Raw genomic sequence first — 15,902 nt, forward strand, 5'->3', positions numbered from 1 at the left:
ATTTCAACTGCTTATCCAAAGCCCAGGTGCGGGGGCAGCAGGCTGAGCAAAGTAATCCAGACATCCCTCTCTCCAGCAACGCTTTTCAGATCCTCCTGAGGGGTCCCAAGGCGTTCTCAGACCAGACGAGATATATAATCCCTTGAGCGTGTTCTGAGTTTGTCACGGGGCATCCTGCCAGTCGGACATACCCCGAACACCTCTAAAGGGAGGCGCCCAGGAGGCATCCTGATCAGTTGCAAAAACCATCTCAACTGGCCCCTTTTGATGCAAAGGAGCAGCGGCTCTACCCCAAGCTCTCTGCGGATGTCCAAGCTCCTTACCCTACCTCTAAGGCTGGGCCCAGCCTCCCTTTGGAGCCCAGCTACCCCTCGGTATTTCACCACTTTACCTTGCCATCACACAGCCCTCTCCAGCAGGTAATTGAAGCCATTGTCTAAGGTTTCTTCGAAGGCACTAGACTCCATTGACAAAAATGGTAATTTTACCTCACAGAACATGGGAGTTGCTGGTCTACCGCTGCCTTGATTGGTTAGTTAGTTAGTGTTATTGTGTGACTTCGATAAAGCCAAACTAATCTTTAAAACACCAAACTCACACAAGAACACAAGCAAACAAACCCATCGATGCAGCGGTAGACCAGAAACTTGCGTATTCTGCAAGGTAAAATTACTGTTTTTGTCAGTGGAGTCTGGCTTTGAGCATAGATAATGGCTTCAGTTCCTCATCAGAAAGGGCAGCTAAAATATGTTTTGTTGTTGCCGACGTCCACAGCAGCCGATCATGTGCCGATCACCATCTATTGTAGGTAATACACTGACTTTAGATAAGCACCTTATAACTGTTATATACCATGGTGCATCACAGGAGTAGTTGTGCTAAGTGAAATGTTCGTGCCATTTCTTAACAACCAGTCTGGATGACCTCACGGGCTGGAATCCCACTACTAAGTACTTCAGACACAGCGAACGTTTAAAGGCCAGAGGTCAGAGTTTGAGACAGACAAGCTTAGGGTTTAGTGGAATTAGATCTAATAGGAAACAAATCCAACACTTCTGTTTATTGCTAAGAATACCTTAACTCTTTCCTATCGAAATAAAGCAACGTGTAGTTTCACATAAAATCCTGCAGAATGGAGAGCTTCAGGTTTTTACTTTACCAAATTAGTCTGCAGTTTTAGTTTTCAAAGCTTGAAAAGGACACAATACACTTGTGCAGTATGTGTTTTTTTTTGGTTTGTTTGTTTGTTTTGTTAGATTAGATTCCATATACTGTAGTGTGTTACTTTGGACCAATTCAGTCTGTTCAGTCAAGGCTGAAGGATTGTTTTACATCACAAAACAGGAAGAGTAGCAAACTGACATAACTCTTTCATAATGGGGGACAGAAGATGGCAGGCAAAATGTAGGTTAGTCGCTCTCACTTCGAACATATTTGTCCTCTCAATGGCAAAAAGACAACTTTTGACTCATGATTTTCTTGCAGCAGTCCACTGAGGTTTGTAGTATTCAGTTGTTAAAACTAACAGTACCATAGATGTGAAAAAATGGCTACCGTGATAAACAGATTTACATAACACTGAAGTATTAGCATGGCTCTCAGTAACTGCAGTAACCTGAGTTTTCATTCAGATTAACATGCGGATGTTGCTTTCAGGAAGCGTCTTATTATAATCATCTTATTCCCAGTGGTGGAGCTTCCTATAGGAAATATAGAGGGAGCATTAATGGGTGTGGTGGATTGGAGTGTGATAGAGTAAGAGGAAATGAAAAGGCACAGGAGGCTAGGAGGAGGGAAGAATTTTGTTGGTGTAATGACTTCACGTCTTTATCTTAATTATAAATTATATTACTTTAATTGAATGTACAACTGCTGGGATTTGTGCTGTTTCGACACACTGCTTTGCAGCCATTTCACTCTGTAGCCTTTCTGGCACACAAACAGAAATAAAACTCTGTCAGACACATGTCTGGTGACATGGGAGATTGCCAAGTAACCCGGCTCTGTTAATCAGGTTATGTGTACTTTCAATTCACCCAAGACAACCTGGGGTGAAGTGTCGACAGCAATTAGTGAATATCTTTTTCACAGCAGACATTTTCACTCGTCAAAGCAGGAGAAACACAGGTGTTACTAATAACATTAATGATGGCTCTGTTTTATTAAAGTGTCACCGTGAGCAGCGTCATTACTTTTATTATTTACACCTTGAGCTTTTTCTACTGCGACATTTCAAAATTTGTTGAGTGAAAATTATTGTTAATTAAATGCTTTTTAAAATCACATTTCTGTAGATATATATAAATAAAAGTAATTATAACAAAATATTGCAGGTAATTTATCAAGAGAAAGATGGCTGATCACACAGGCTCTTTGCTTCTTACTTACTCTGTGTGAGTTTGATGCTTTACACAGGAGCAACCCTAAACTCAGTCAGTCTCATTTAATTTCCTACATCTCAGATGGAGGTTGTGATGCTACAGCAGCAGCATAAAGAATCATGTACCTCATGCTTAACCAGCACTGTGTCTGCATACACACATTTCAGGCCTGCAGGTGGTTAGAAACATTCTCACACATTATGCAGCCTACCTTATTTCATCTGGTATCTGAAAAGATTCTTCTTAAGTTCCTTCAGACATCCGTCACTCTGGACCTAATCCTTCTTCCCCCTATGCATCCTCTGCTGCCATTGCACCCATTTCTCCCTCGTCCGAGTGCTCCTATCTGTCATGGCAGCTTGTCACACTCCGTCATTTCCCCCCAGGACAGATCAATCGTCTCCACACAGAGGACACATCAGCTCCGTAACATCATTTGCTCCGCACTCACAACTAATGACGTGCTGTTTCTGTGTTTTGCATTATTTTCGACTATTTTTAGACTGGGGGACTTAAGAACATAATTGGATTTGCAGGGCAAGCTAACGGCAGATGGGGCAGCAAAGGACCAGGCCATTGTAGGCGGCACTGTGGTAATCTGATGTTTCAGCCACAACTAACACATTAATTGTCCCACTTTCTATTAGGGCCTTACATAGATTAAGTTGATTGGTCAATGCACATGGCTCGGTGAGTAAGCAGATGTCATGGAAGATATGCTACAGGCTCGCTCTACCAGGGTTGAAAAAGCATTCAAATTTTACTAAATAATAGTGAGAAAAAACTAACTGACCTATGTAAAATTACATAGAGCCATATTAAATGTCAAATGTGGACAGGTAACACCAGTAAAGGTGTTATTCTGAAAATTGTATTTAGATGTGGTGTAAAATGTAAAATACTTAAGGACATATAGTTGAGTATAAGTAGGTCAGGAGTGGTCTAAGACTATAAAGTCTTATTAACTGACACCCTCAAAGGTTACGGTAATGGGGGCCTCTAAAGGGTACTCTTCTTATTCCTTTTTTTGCTGTTTTGTGTGCAACTACGTCCCAGTTATTTGCAGTATTTTCTTGTCCACATACTTGTAAACATATGAAATGCTGACCCACCACTTCGTCCTCAGCCACATCATCAAGAGGGGGCTTGTAACTTAGTCTGGATTTACGTCTCTGTCCTTTACGGCCCAGGAAACGATAAACACGCTGACGTGTGGAGGAAATGTGAAGGTTATACAGGCAGTGCACGTGACCTCCTGTCTTGAGCAGTAGCTGTCATAAGGGTTAGAACTGAGTGATTGAAATGATTGATTGACCTAATTAGATACACTTAATCTAGTATGCTTATCTGGGTGCTGAATTCTCACAAAATGGTGCTGGAAAGCATCAGGAGGACAGTGCTGATTAAATGATTTATGTAGGATTTCAAATTACTGACAAATCATGTTTTAGGACACTGTACTCCATTATAAGCCTTACTTTCTTTGATAATGCATTGCATTTGGTTAGGTTTGGTCCAAATGTTTTAATGTAAAATCTAAATCTGAATGTAACTAGTAACTCTAGCTAGCTTTCATTTTTTTTTATAATTTATTAATCCCCCTGAGAGGAAATTCAATTTTTTTCACTCTTTTGTCACACACAGATCAGGTCCACAAACAGGACCTATACATGCACAAAGTGGAGAGATGTCAGAGTGAGGGGGCTGCCTTGGTCAGGCGTCCCGAGCAGTTGGGGGTTCGGTGCCTTACTCAAGGGCACCTTGGCAGTGCCCAGGAGGTGAACTGGCACCTCTCCAGCTACCAGTCCACGCTCCATATTTGGTCCAGACGGGGACTTGAACAGGCGACCCCCCAGTTCCCAACCCAAGTCCCTATGGACTGGGCTACTAGCTAGTATGGTATATAGCATACAGTGGCATAGAACTGAATTGCTTGGGTAATATATGGAGGGGCAGATTATCAAATAACGGGCCCCTGGGCACAGATATGCAAAACTACCACAAAAACACCACAAACAGTGCAAAGGAACCAGAAAAGACACAAAACAATGTCAAAGAGACACAAAATTATAAAAGATCCATAAGAAGTAAAGAAAGACACAAAACAGCTACAACAACAAAAAGGGGCAAAGCCACCACAGAGTCTGTGTCTTGCTCCCATGTAGTGGAGGTGGTGAGGCCTTTTGCATATCTGTGCCCAGGGCCCATTGTTTCATAATCTGCCCATTACAGCTCTTGAAATACATAAAGTTGCAATAAAACTCTAGATGATGCAGGAGCAGGAGTTCTTTTGCAGTGCTAATAGGCTTTTTAGAGGTTTCTTAACTCTGACATCAAATAAAATACAGAGTTGAGACTTAGATTTGATCACTGAAACAAATTTCTGAAATTGAGTAGACACATTTATGAGCCAATCAAGTTTACCTTTGGATACTACTGTTATCGCAAGAGCTGAGTATTTCAGACAAATAAAAATGACTGCAGTGAGAGAGGAAAAAGAGCATTGTAAGATCTTACATTATGATCAGGCTGAGACAAGAAGAAAGCTATTTCTCAAGAGAGGAATTAAAAAAATATCCCATAAGAAAATGGTCATAATCTCAGATTGATGTTATACTGAGCTCAGTTATGTCTGGGGAGAAATAGTTTGGAAAGAGAAAGGATATTATTTTGAGTTTTTGTTTCCTCTACGAAAGCGTATTGCTGCCACAGCAGGAAAAAAATAATGGGTCAGTATTAAGTTATAACACGAAAAGTTTATTGTTAAGTTTTTCACATTATAACAATACTAGTCCATACCCATTGGTAGCTTTGTCACCTTCTACCTATGCCACTCCTCAATGCCTATGTGCAGTTTCACATAGATTGACCACGTCAGTGAGTAGAAAAACATGGGACAGACAGAATGACTGACTGACAGAATGACACACTGACAGTTTCCGTGATTATGTACAGCATACCATACCATGACTTAGTCATACCAAAAATTTGAAAAAAAAAAACCAAAACATTGGTCCACAGGGGGAGCCACAGCGATCGGTCGCATTTTAGCCATTTTTAAGCATTTTTCTGTTGTTATAGCGCCACCCAGTTGCCAATTAGAGTTAAATTTCTCCAGTCACCTTGAGGTGTCTGTTCTACATATCTACCAAGTTTAGTAAAAATCGATATAGCGGTTAGGCTGAGATACGAAATTAGCTCTCTAGTGCCCCCATTTTGTTTGATGGGGTCAATAATGGAGGGGTCCCCTCAGATTATGTGTGGTCATATGCCTACAAAGTTGCCTGGTGATCGGTGAAACCCTTGAGATGTTATACACCTTTATGTGATGAGCCACGCCCTCCGCAATATTCATTGCCTTATAGAAGCTCAGTTTTAGTAAGTTTTCCAACTTTTGCCAAGAGGGAACTTTAGATATTGGTCCCTAGATTATGTTCATCGAGTTTCATGCAGATCGGTCAAACTTCCTAGGAAGAGATCGATTTGAAGTGTTTTTCAAAAAATTTAAAATGGCAGAAAATCTACATTACCGGAAGTTATGGGTTCTTGAGGCAAATTTGTTCCTCATGAGGAGAGGCATCTCTGTGCAAAGTTTCATGTCTCTACGACATACGGGGCATGAGATATGCCCATTCAAAGTTTGCAATTTCAATCGGTTGCTATAGCGCCCTCTTTGGCCAAGTGATGTAATATTGCTTCATTCGCATCCTCCCATGACCCTCTACCACTGTGCCAAATTTCACATGGATTCACCAAGTCAGTGAGGAGAAAAACATGGAACAGAGACACAGACAGAGTCATTATATAGTAAGATAGTAAGATATTTTCACGTTAAAACATGATAATTTATACTGTAAGGACATTAAAAGTTCCACATTACAATGCAATATTTGGTCTTGGGAGGTGCACCCATATCCTCCGGTTGTGATTTGACATTTGGCTATTTGCAATGAACAGACATCAACATGGCCCAAAACACAGATAACATGAAACTATATTGTTATATCATGAAACTTTTCACGTTTTACAATATAACTTATCAGGTTTTAACCAAAAACTATATTTTTATAACGTGAAAAACTTCTTGTTAGAATAATAAACTTTTCACGCTATAACTGATCCATGATTTTTTTCCTGCTGTGGCAGCAATACGCTTCCGTACCTCTTGATGTATCTACCACATATAATTGGGCATTTGTATTTCGCAATAATTTATGTTTTTTATCTAAATAAGTTACAGGCTACATTAGCCAACCTCTACTTTATTAAAACTAGTGTATATAAAAATGTGAGTTGAAACAGTTTTCTTTGGTAGTAGTAACTGTCAATGGTAAATGTCTGTGAGAAATGTACTGAAAAAATGCTATCTAAATATTTATTCTAAATACTTTCTGTGTATTTATTTTATGTCAAATTATATGAATACACCTGTAAATTTCTGTAAAATAGCAGTACATTCACGCTGTATGCGGTGTCATTTGAAAACGTTGCGAAATCGTCGCTTCCGCTTCCCGGAGCGGCTGCCGGGAACGCGCAGGCGGTCTTGAACGTCCCCCTGGTCCTCATTGTGCAGCCGAGGAAACATCGCAAGGTTTCGACGACGTTGGTATGAAATGGCAGAAACTGCTTGTGTCACGGAAGCACAAAGATTAGGTTACGTAGAAGCTACACATGTATTCTGCGATGATCCCGGCCTGTTAGTGTGAGGGAAACGGGAGTGTATCCGGAGGAAAAAGGGATTAAAGAGCTGTTTTTCTCCTTTAAAAAAAAGAGAAACGTCCGGGTTGTGTCTCCAGCAGGCAGCAACGGCGACTGCGGGTCGACACTGGTGGAATTAACCGGAGAGGGGTGAGCTCGACATATGGATTTTTATCTTCCTATCAGACATGTTTGACGTGTTATTTGTCAACAGTTGGGGGATGGGAGCAGACCAGTTCGGGTCACACACACGTTACTGTAAATAGGTGTTACTACAATGTACACGGTGACCACCACAGCAGGCAGGACAGGTCTGGCCTAACTGGGAAAAGGCAACCAGACTGAGTGGCTACACTGGGAAGCACACTGCTGTAACCTATCCATGTCAGGGCTACACACACATTAGCACCGCTTCCACTGTAAACTGTGAACTGTGGGTGGTGTTACCGGTCATGGGAGTAGTGAAAGATTCAAGTAAAGCGCTGTGACCTCCAGTGTGTGGTCACCGAAAGACGATAACATCTTCCATGTAAACAGAAATCACTTACTGACGCCTTTGAATACACCCTGTTTTTCGCTAACACTGATATGTACTGCTGTGATATGATCTTGCATGTTTCTGTTAGCCTGTAAGGTGCTCAGTTCCTGCACTGTGAACTGAGCAGAGGTGGGTTTACTCTGGCTATTATGCTGTAGCAGCATCTCTGTTAATTCGATAACAACAGTGGGCAGATGGGATATCAATATGTGGCTATATGCATGGCTGCAGTCTGTCTGTTGATGTGGTCTTTATGTGATTTATGTGATGTGCTAATGGCCTCACTGACCTGCACACTGAAAGGTGAATGGGAATATTCCTCCTTGGCAATTGCATAATCATCTTTGTTGTAACAATCAAATGGTGAGCATGTCTTAACAGTAAAGTAGTATATCTTATCAAGCCAGGGGATCAAATGTGAAGTTTTGCAATCCATCATCATTAATCTCTCAATCTGGTTTATTAGAATTGTCTGATCAAAGGTAGGTTAGTCAGGTTGCAGCTTGTGTGTGTCTTGTTTGTTATACTATCTATCTAACATGTTCCTGCAGTCACATTCGGGGTGATGTAGCTCCCGGACTGCACTGCACATTGCTAGCGAGGTTTTCTAAGCAACCTGCCAAGAGAACAGCAGTGGTCAGCCAAAAGCACCAAGAAATCTGATTCCTGCACCAAAAGCGAAAGGTTGCCCGCAGAGATGAGATTATGAGTGCTGGCTAACACATAACAAGCCCACATTCATATCTGAGAGTCCTATTGGTTGATGCTGACAGATTTGCGGCTTAATTATATGTTAATATTATATCATTATAATATTTCTCAACAGATAAATCATGGTGTTAACAGTATCAAGGTTGGCTTTTGATTTCTTAGCTCCTCTGTGCTAATATTACACAGAATGAGTGCCTTTTTGTTTAAAAACTCTATAAACAGGTCAGCTTATACTGCTCACAGGTGCATACCATAAATTGCCTTGGTAGGTTTAGTCAATATTTGATATGAAGACAGGCCACACTGTGGCATGTGCTGCTTGCTCCACTCTAAGCTGACAGCCAAGACCAGCCCTGACAAAATAAAACAACAGTGTGCAACAGTTCAAACAGTCATGGGTGAGTGCTAAGACAGTTTCCTTGAGAAGGAGTCACCACTCTCTCGTGTCTTTCCACACCTTTGGATCATGTTCAAATCCTCTTCTGCAAGATGTGATATTTCATTAGTTGTTGTTTTTATCCTTGTGCAAATGTACTTTGTGCTTACACCTCATGTAAACCTGCTCAAATAATGCTTGTTGTAAGGATTACAAGCACAGTTTGGTCTATATAACAATAATAATTATGCAGCTGAGCAACATGACAGAAAAAAAAATTGCTGTCTTTTTTTTCCACAACAGTCCACATTTGTATACATAGCATCAATTTCAGTCACTAGTCCTCTTGTTAGAGATTCCCTTAAGCTTTAATAGATTTAGAAGCTAAAATATGATGAAGCATTGTCTGCGCTGAAAACAGAAAATCTATTGGGAATAATCAATGTACAAAAACAAACAATGATCTACAGTCATGTCAGTCAGAAAAGATAGCACGTGTTGCATATCAGCACCATGTCTGTCTTTTGCCATTAAAAAAAGCAACAGCATGTGTGAGTTGTTTATTAAGGGGGTGGAAAGCATATAGTAATGTAACTGTTTGTTATGGGGGTGTTTCTCTGAGTCTTGCTGCATGCTCCAGTGGATAGGTGTATTAGCTGGTGTTGGAGACGGTGTGCTTGCACTCTGCGTGCTTCATTGGATAGAACTTTGTAAGGTATTCTCTCATCCACTGCATGGCCAAATGGGGCTTTAAGTAGCCGAAGTATGTGACATCACCCATTGGTTTGTGGACTTCATTCTGAAGCCTGGAGTTTGGCATTTTGGCCAACATCTTCTTGGATTTTTGGAGCCAAAGGTGACCATATTTGGACTAGAAGGTGGAGCTAACCTTTAGTCTAGCTGCTTGCTTGGTTAGCATGGTGCATTTACATGTCGGTGAAGATTCTCAGTCATCCAGGTCGTGGTAATCACAAGTGCGTTATCGTCTGTACCTGGACTTGCTTGCGTTTCTTGAAGACGCATCGCTTCTCAGCTGTTTCGCCTCTCAACTTGGATGAGAGGCGAAACGTCTTTTAGAAATGCAAGCAAGTCTAGTTACCTACAATATAGCACTTATGAGGTGCATTTACAGTCACAGTTAACAGTGATAATGCTAATGCAACTTTTTGCCAGCAGAAAACAAGCTAAAATCCATTAAAACAAAATGTACTAACTGGAAAAAAATATGTAACTCCTAAGAATGTCTTTTATTTACAACTAAACACTGAACGATACATTTTTAGGTGATCAGAATGTTATTAATTAACTTTCATGAAGTTAAAACGCACTGAAATAGCGACGGCTATGCCTAATCAGGGGTTACGTCATGGTTACGTTGCCTAATCAGTGTTGTCGCCAGGTGGTGACTTGCCAGCACACAGCATCCACCTGCCACTGAAAGTGCCCACGCTCTTGATCATGCATAACTTGACTAATGCCTTAATAGCTTTGCTCGTGGAGCCAGCCTCTGGTGGCCATTCGAAGAACTGCAGTTTTTGGCACTTCTGAGTTGGCTTCGTATTTCAACCCCTAGTGGTAGCAGGTTGGTGTTACCCTACCACTGATGTGCTGTTACCTCACATAGATTCATTTCTGTGATGAGCTTGGTTGTTAATACGTTGTCAACTAATGTAACTTATCAACAGTATATTTAAATATCAAATTTCTTATCAAGGACGTTTTCTGTAGTGATCAGCTTTCATATAGTCCGACTATAATTGAAAGGATTGCATTTTTTAATGTACAAGACAGAAAAATGTCATTTTTAGCATGTCTTTGATTGTTGCAGAACAGGAGAGATGCTTTTTTCACCTGATAGGAGATCACCTATGTTGAGCCCAAATTCCCTGGCATGAGTGACTCTCCTCTAGTGGTCATATTTCAGACCCTCACATAACAGCTGACTGCATGTCTGAATGTTGAATTTTGTTCCGAGTTTTTGTCTTTCAGTTTATCTTGTTTTCTTTTGCTTGTTTATTTTTTTGTTTAGATGGTGGCAATTTGGTTGCATAAAATATTCCTCATTGTTGTGTCGTCTTTTGTGATTAGCACATTACCTAAAATAGGGTTCAAACTGCAGGGAGTTTGAGTGTAAATACCCCCAAATTGTCCCTCCAGATAGTCAGAAATGTGGCATAGTGCCTTTATTGCTAGCAATGTTCGTCACAGACTGTGCCCTTATGAGCTCTTATCAGCAGCCATTACTTCGGCTGAATGTGAGTGATTCAAAGATACAATCTATCTCCCAAATTGCAGGTGGACCCACATAACTCCAACCACATTGATAAAAGAATCTGGACAGTGAAGTTGCTGCGTTCGGAGTGAACAGGAGCAGACCCGTGATAGCAGATGAGAGACAGGTTGACTCCCAGGAGAGACAGTGTGATGGACAGCGGTGAGGAGAGAGACCAGTGTAAATCTGGGCAGGATTGCCAAGATGAATGTGTGTTCACTTCCACAGAAGCCATATCTGACACTTTCTGACACAGTTATCTGTTCTTTTCTGTCTGGTTGTCACAGATATTATTTTGTCACAGTCAGTGATTTACAATGGAAGGCGACAACTGTGTCAGCAGTGGTTGGTGGGAGAGCTGTGATAAAGCTGCAACTTTGATGCCTCAATGTGATTTTGATAAGGATTATCAAGAGATCTGAATGAACTTTGACCCTTGAAGGTGTCATGTGGCCAGATAGATGAAACGACTTATTGGTTTGTCTTTTGCTTTGTTGTATCTCTGTGTAAAGATGCAGAACCCACTTATTTACTGAGCTAACATATTTCATTCATTCATTCTTTATGGCGTGCAGCCCTGGCTGTGTAAGTGTGTGATGGGAGGGGCACACACACATGCGATTCTCTGCCTACTAGGCCTAACAGTTGAATTGGGTTGACAGCCTGACACACACTGTCATATCTCTCAGCCCCGTTTCCACATGCAGCCACAGATCCTCCTTTCTCACAGTCACCCTGATATGTGCTGCTCCGTTTTTCAAAACGGGAGAGAAAATCATGTCACGCTACACGCTGAAGACTAACAGCAGCTCAGACATATTCTGCAGTGTTTAAATAGGCCTGGTAGAACATGATGTGAGTACATACTCTCTCTCCTCTGCGGCTTATATTTGATTTACCGAATGACATTTTCTGAAAAGCACTATAGAAGTCGCTTACATATTATTTCTGGTCCCTTTGCATCCAGATACCACTGGCAAATGAAGCTGACATTTTTTGCTGCTCGGTGGATCAGTGTAAAGATTGGATGATATGCAACATCAGACTGAATAACATGGAAATATAGGGATGAGAGACCATGATATATCAGGGTTGTTATAGCAGTCATATTCATGTAAATATATTCTTGCAGCTTTGCTGCAGTTGGAAAGTAAACACATGAACAGATTTTGCTTTGTTAGGTCTAAATTAAGCCTAAAATGATCCATTGTTGCGCTCTGCATTTAGCCTACTGAAGAAAATTCCTTACTTCGGTGACCGCTAGTGGTGGTTTCAAACATCCTGTGGCTCACATTCTTACTGAGGAGCTAGCCTCGCATAGCCAGACCTATCTCGCGCTGTGCCAGAGCTCGAGAAAGGTCTGGCTCAACCCATCAAATTCCGCACTTAGGGAAAAAAAATACGCTCTGGGTTGTTTGTATTTCTTTAAACCAATCACAGTTATCTTGGGTGGCACTAAACCCAGGATGCAGCAACAGTACCTTTGCAAATCAGTGTCAGAAGAGAACTTGTTTCGGTGGAACGTTTGCTCGTGGGGAGTTGAGCCCTGGCATTAAAACGGCTAAATCCCTGCTGAAGAAAATGTGGCGTAAAACATAAAATTACTTTTTATCGCAGGGGTTTCTAGCTCAGAGGTTGTTGTTTCACGCACAGCGGTGTAACAAAGTGTTGAGATATATTTGGCTATGCAAGACTAGTTTCATGTAGCAATGGGGATTTTTAAAACTGAAACAGGTGTCCAATGACGTTATACCCACAGTATCACATCCTGTAAGCCGGACTGCTCAGGAGCTACAAAAGCTGAACACAGTGAGACTCAGACATTTCCTTGCAATTTCTTTCTAGTCGCCTGCATGACATACATCGAACTATTCAGTTTACTAACGACATGGCTCGCCATTTTTCAAATAGCAGCCAGGGACAACAGGATAAAAGGCGTGCAGGCAGCATGTGAGGTGGTAGGTAAGGTGTTGAATCTCTATCAGGTGATAATCAAACAGCAGCAGGTGCTGGAGATACTTGAAACTGTTATTTCATCTTTTTACAGCTTGTCAGTCTTTGCAAAGTCACTGAAGAGCCTTGTCATTTTGGATGCAGCCATGACAGGCTGTGTAAAATAACTTTTCATTAGTCTGTATTATTTACGATCTTGTTTGTACATGTGGTATTTTGTTACATGCCGCACAGAGCCGTCATGTCACATTGGCTTACGCGCACCCCGGTAGGTCACCGGGTAAAGTGCATACCGTTGAGGCTGAGTCTTTAGAACAGCGGCATGGGTTCAAGTCATGGCTGGGCCCTTTGCTGCGTGGCATCTTCTCTGCCTCTCCTGTCTGTCTCTCTTACTGTCGATTAAGCAGAAACGTCTAAAAAATAATCTTAATAATAAGATGATTAAGTTGGCCTAAGTTACATGTGCCAGTTTGTTTTCCAAAATCAACTTGGGTGAAAGCCACGTCCCCCTTAGAATAGTGTTTCTCTCCACAGGTGGGGTTTGGGTTTAGGTAGGGTTCTGGTTAGGTGCAGCTGAGATAACTGATTGGGGTTAATGTTGGATATGGGTCAGGTGAAGCACCTCAGAACATGACTGGTTGGGTTAGGGTGTGTTTAAAGGGATACATTGCCCATTTTCAAACCTACATTGTATCAGCCCATACAAACCAAGATTATGTTACTGTAATTTCCTGTTTCTCGCCTAAAATGCCTGCAGAAACATATTTTAGTGTAATGTTTGGCTGTAATATGAGAGTTTGTGAACAGGAAGTGAGAGCCATACTGTTTCCTGTAGTGTAAAAACAGATTCTGAAAAAACTAAAATGAAACTGTAGAACTAGAGAGTGCCAGTAGAATATCAACTATGGATGGCAGTTTTGAGTATGTTTGCTTTCAATAGGCTGACACTCACCAGTAACTAACCTGTTAATTTTTTAAATACAAGTGGCCTTCCCTATTCTGGCAGTCCATTGCCCCAGTAAGCTTTAGCGTTGCATTTCAAAGCGCTATCCATTTAGGTGGAGAAACTTTAATGTTTTGTGAAGTAAATTGTCTTCCCTTTTATTTTCTGTTGGCTTTGCCGACGGACAGACAGACAGCTAGCTCCGTTATTGTGTGGAAAGATAGTGCCCACTGCTAACCCTCCGATCCCTGCTGGCCAGAAGCTAATGTTAACTAGCTAGCAGTGACATCATTGTTCTGGTGGTGGGACACGATGCTGCAGAAACATTGTGCCCCCCCCCCCCCCCATTCTCCCTCCAGAGTAAGCGCCATTTTAGGCCGCAAAACTCCTTTAGCATCGTTAACTGTGCTAACTATGCAGTGCTGACACTGCTAACAGTGCCAACAGAGCTTACAGTGATACCAATGCTAAAGAAGTTTTGAGGCTTATAATAAAGCCGCTTACTCACAGGGCAACCTAGGGGGAGACTGAGCATGAGAACAATGTTTCTAATAGCAATGCTGTTGGGTTGGGATGGTGTTACTAGCAGTTATCGTTAAATGAGGACAGCTGATAGCTAGCTAGCTCCTACCAGTCCTGGGTGGTGAACAGTGCAGTAAATAGAAGAGTAGCAAAATTAACCTACAGATCGACATGTAACTGCCCAACAATATACTTGGTAGTTAGTTGATCAACAGCTAACTGTAGGGGTGGGAATCTCTAGACACCTCAAGATTCGTTTCGATTCAATTCCAATTCCGAGGGCAACGATTTCGATTATAAAACGATTCTTGATTGTGAAATAAGCCAATAAGAAAATTTACACTAGATATTGAAAAACAATATTGTAATAAAGCTGGGAATACATATCCAGTGCATACAAACTGTATTACTTACTGTGGTTGAGATGATTACACTCCACCGGTCCATCCTCCTCATCCACAAATCTCAACGGGACTCTCCTGTCCCTCGTCGACCTCCTCGACATTTCTCCTCCAGTATTTACAAAACTATAACTGACTATAACTATCTATGAACTATAAAAACACAAACTATTGTTTAAAAAAAAAAAAAAAAAAAAAAAAGACGAATGGTGGCAAAACTACGAACCAGTGTCAGAAATTAGCAAGGGCCACGGGCCATTTGGCCCGCAATTTAGCCAAGAATGCCCCCAAAAGCCATGTTCCGGGGGACAAAATTGCCCCCAAATTTTCGAAACAACTATATGAATTTATATTTTTAACAGTATTACAATCTGACATTAAAGTGTAATTTTATTTTCATTAAATTAATTTACCGTCGCATCTACAACTCATTTTCCAGACATAATCAACGAGCTTGCACTGATTACGTGAGAGTAATCTGACAAAGAAGGGGAGGGGGCTTTGCTGTACAATAAGTATAAATTAACCATTTCTTGGGTGATCTGTGTTTACACAAAGACAAATTAATGAAAAATTAAGGTAGAATGAATGTTAAATTTTAAATTAACTTACTTCCAGGATTGCATCTAAGGAATTTAGTACTGCTATCAGTAGATTAATGGTTAAATCATCACATTTAAACTGGTTGAATTACAGGAAATCTGAGTGATATTTTACAACCATAACTTTATGTAACCCATTATTTATTTTATTTTTTAGTGGTTTCTACTGAAGAGTGAAGACACTATCTTAGTTGGTTTTGCTTTTCATGTGCTTATTGTTAGAACATAATTACAATTTTTTGATGGCCCCCAAACATTTTGAAAATGCCCCCATTTTTTAGACCATGGGAGCCAAAATTGCCCCCAAAATATTTTGTTAATTTCATACCCTGCTACGAACTATGGTGAAAACACAACGAAAACACTCAAAAACACAGCATAAAAAACACAAAAGCTTTCAAAAAACCACAAATACTATTATTTACAACACTAAATATTATTTACAAAGAAAACGCCACCAAAACTCCGCTAAAACTCACCAAAACACCGCTAAATCACTCAAACC

General features: G+C 40.9%; 1 protein-coding gene across 1 annotated transcript in view; it reads left to right on the forward strand.

Annotated features, from left to right (window-relative positions):
- Positions 1–6,917: 6,917 nt before the first annotated feature.
- mapk8b (mitogen-activated protein kinase 8b) overlaps positions 6,918–15,902 on the forward strand; it is a 46,925-nt gene continuing 37,940 nt past the window's right edge. The window contains 1 exon segment of the mRNA XM_049563014.1: positions 6,918–7,229. The gene's annotated coding sequence lies outside the window, so the exon portion shown is untranslated.

The sequence above is a fragment of the Epinephelus fuscoguttatus genome, linkage group LG20, assembly GCF_011397635.1.
Source record: "Epinephelus fuscoguttatus linkage group LG20, E.fuscoguttatus.final_Chr_v1".
Lineage (NCBI taxonomy): Eukaryota > Metazoa > Chordata > Actinopteri > Perciformes > Serranidae > Epinephelus > Epinephelus fuscoguttatus.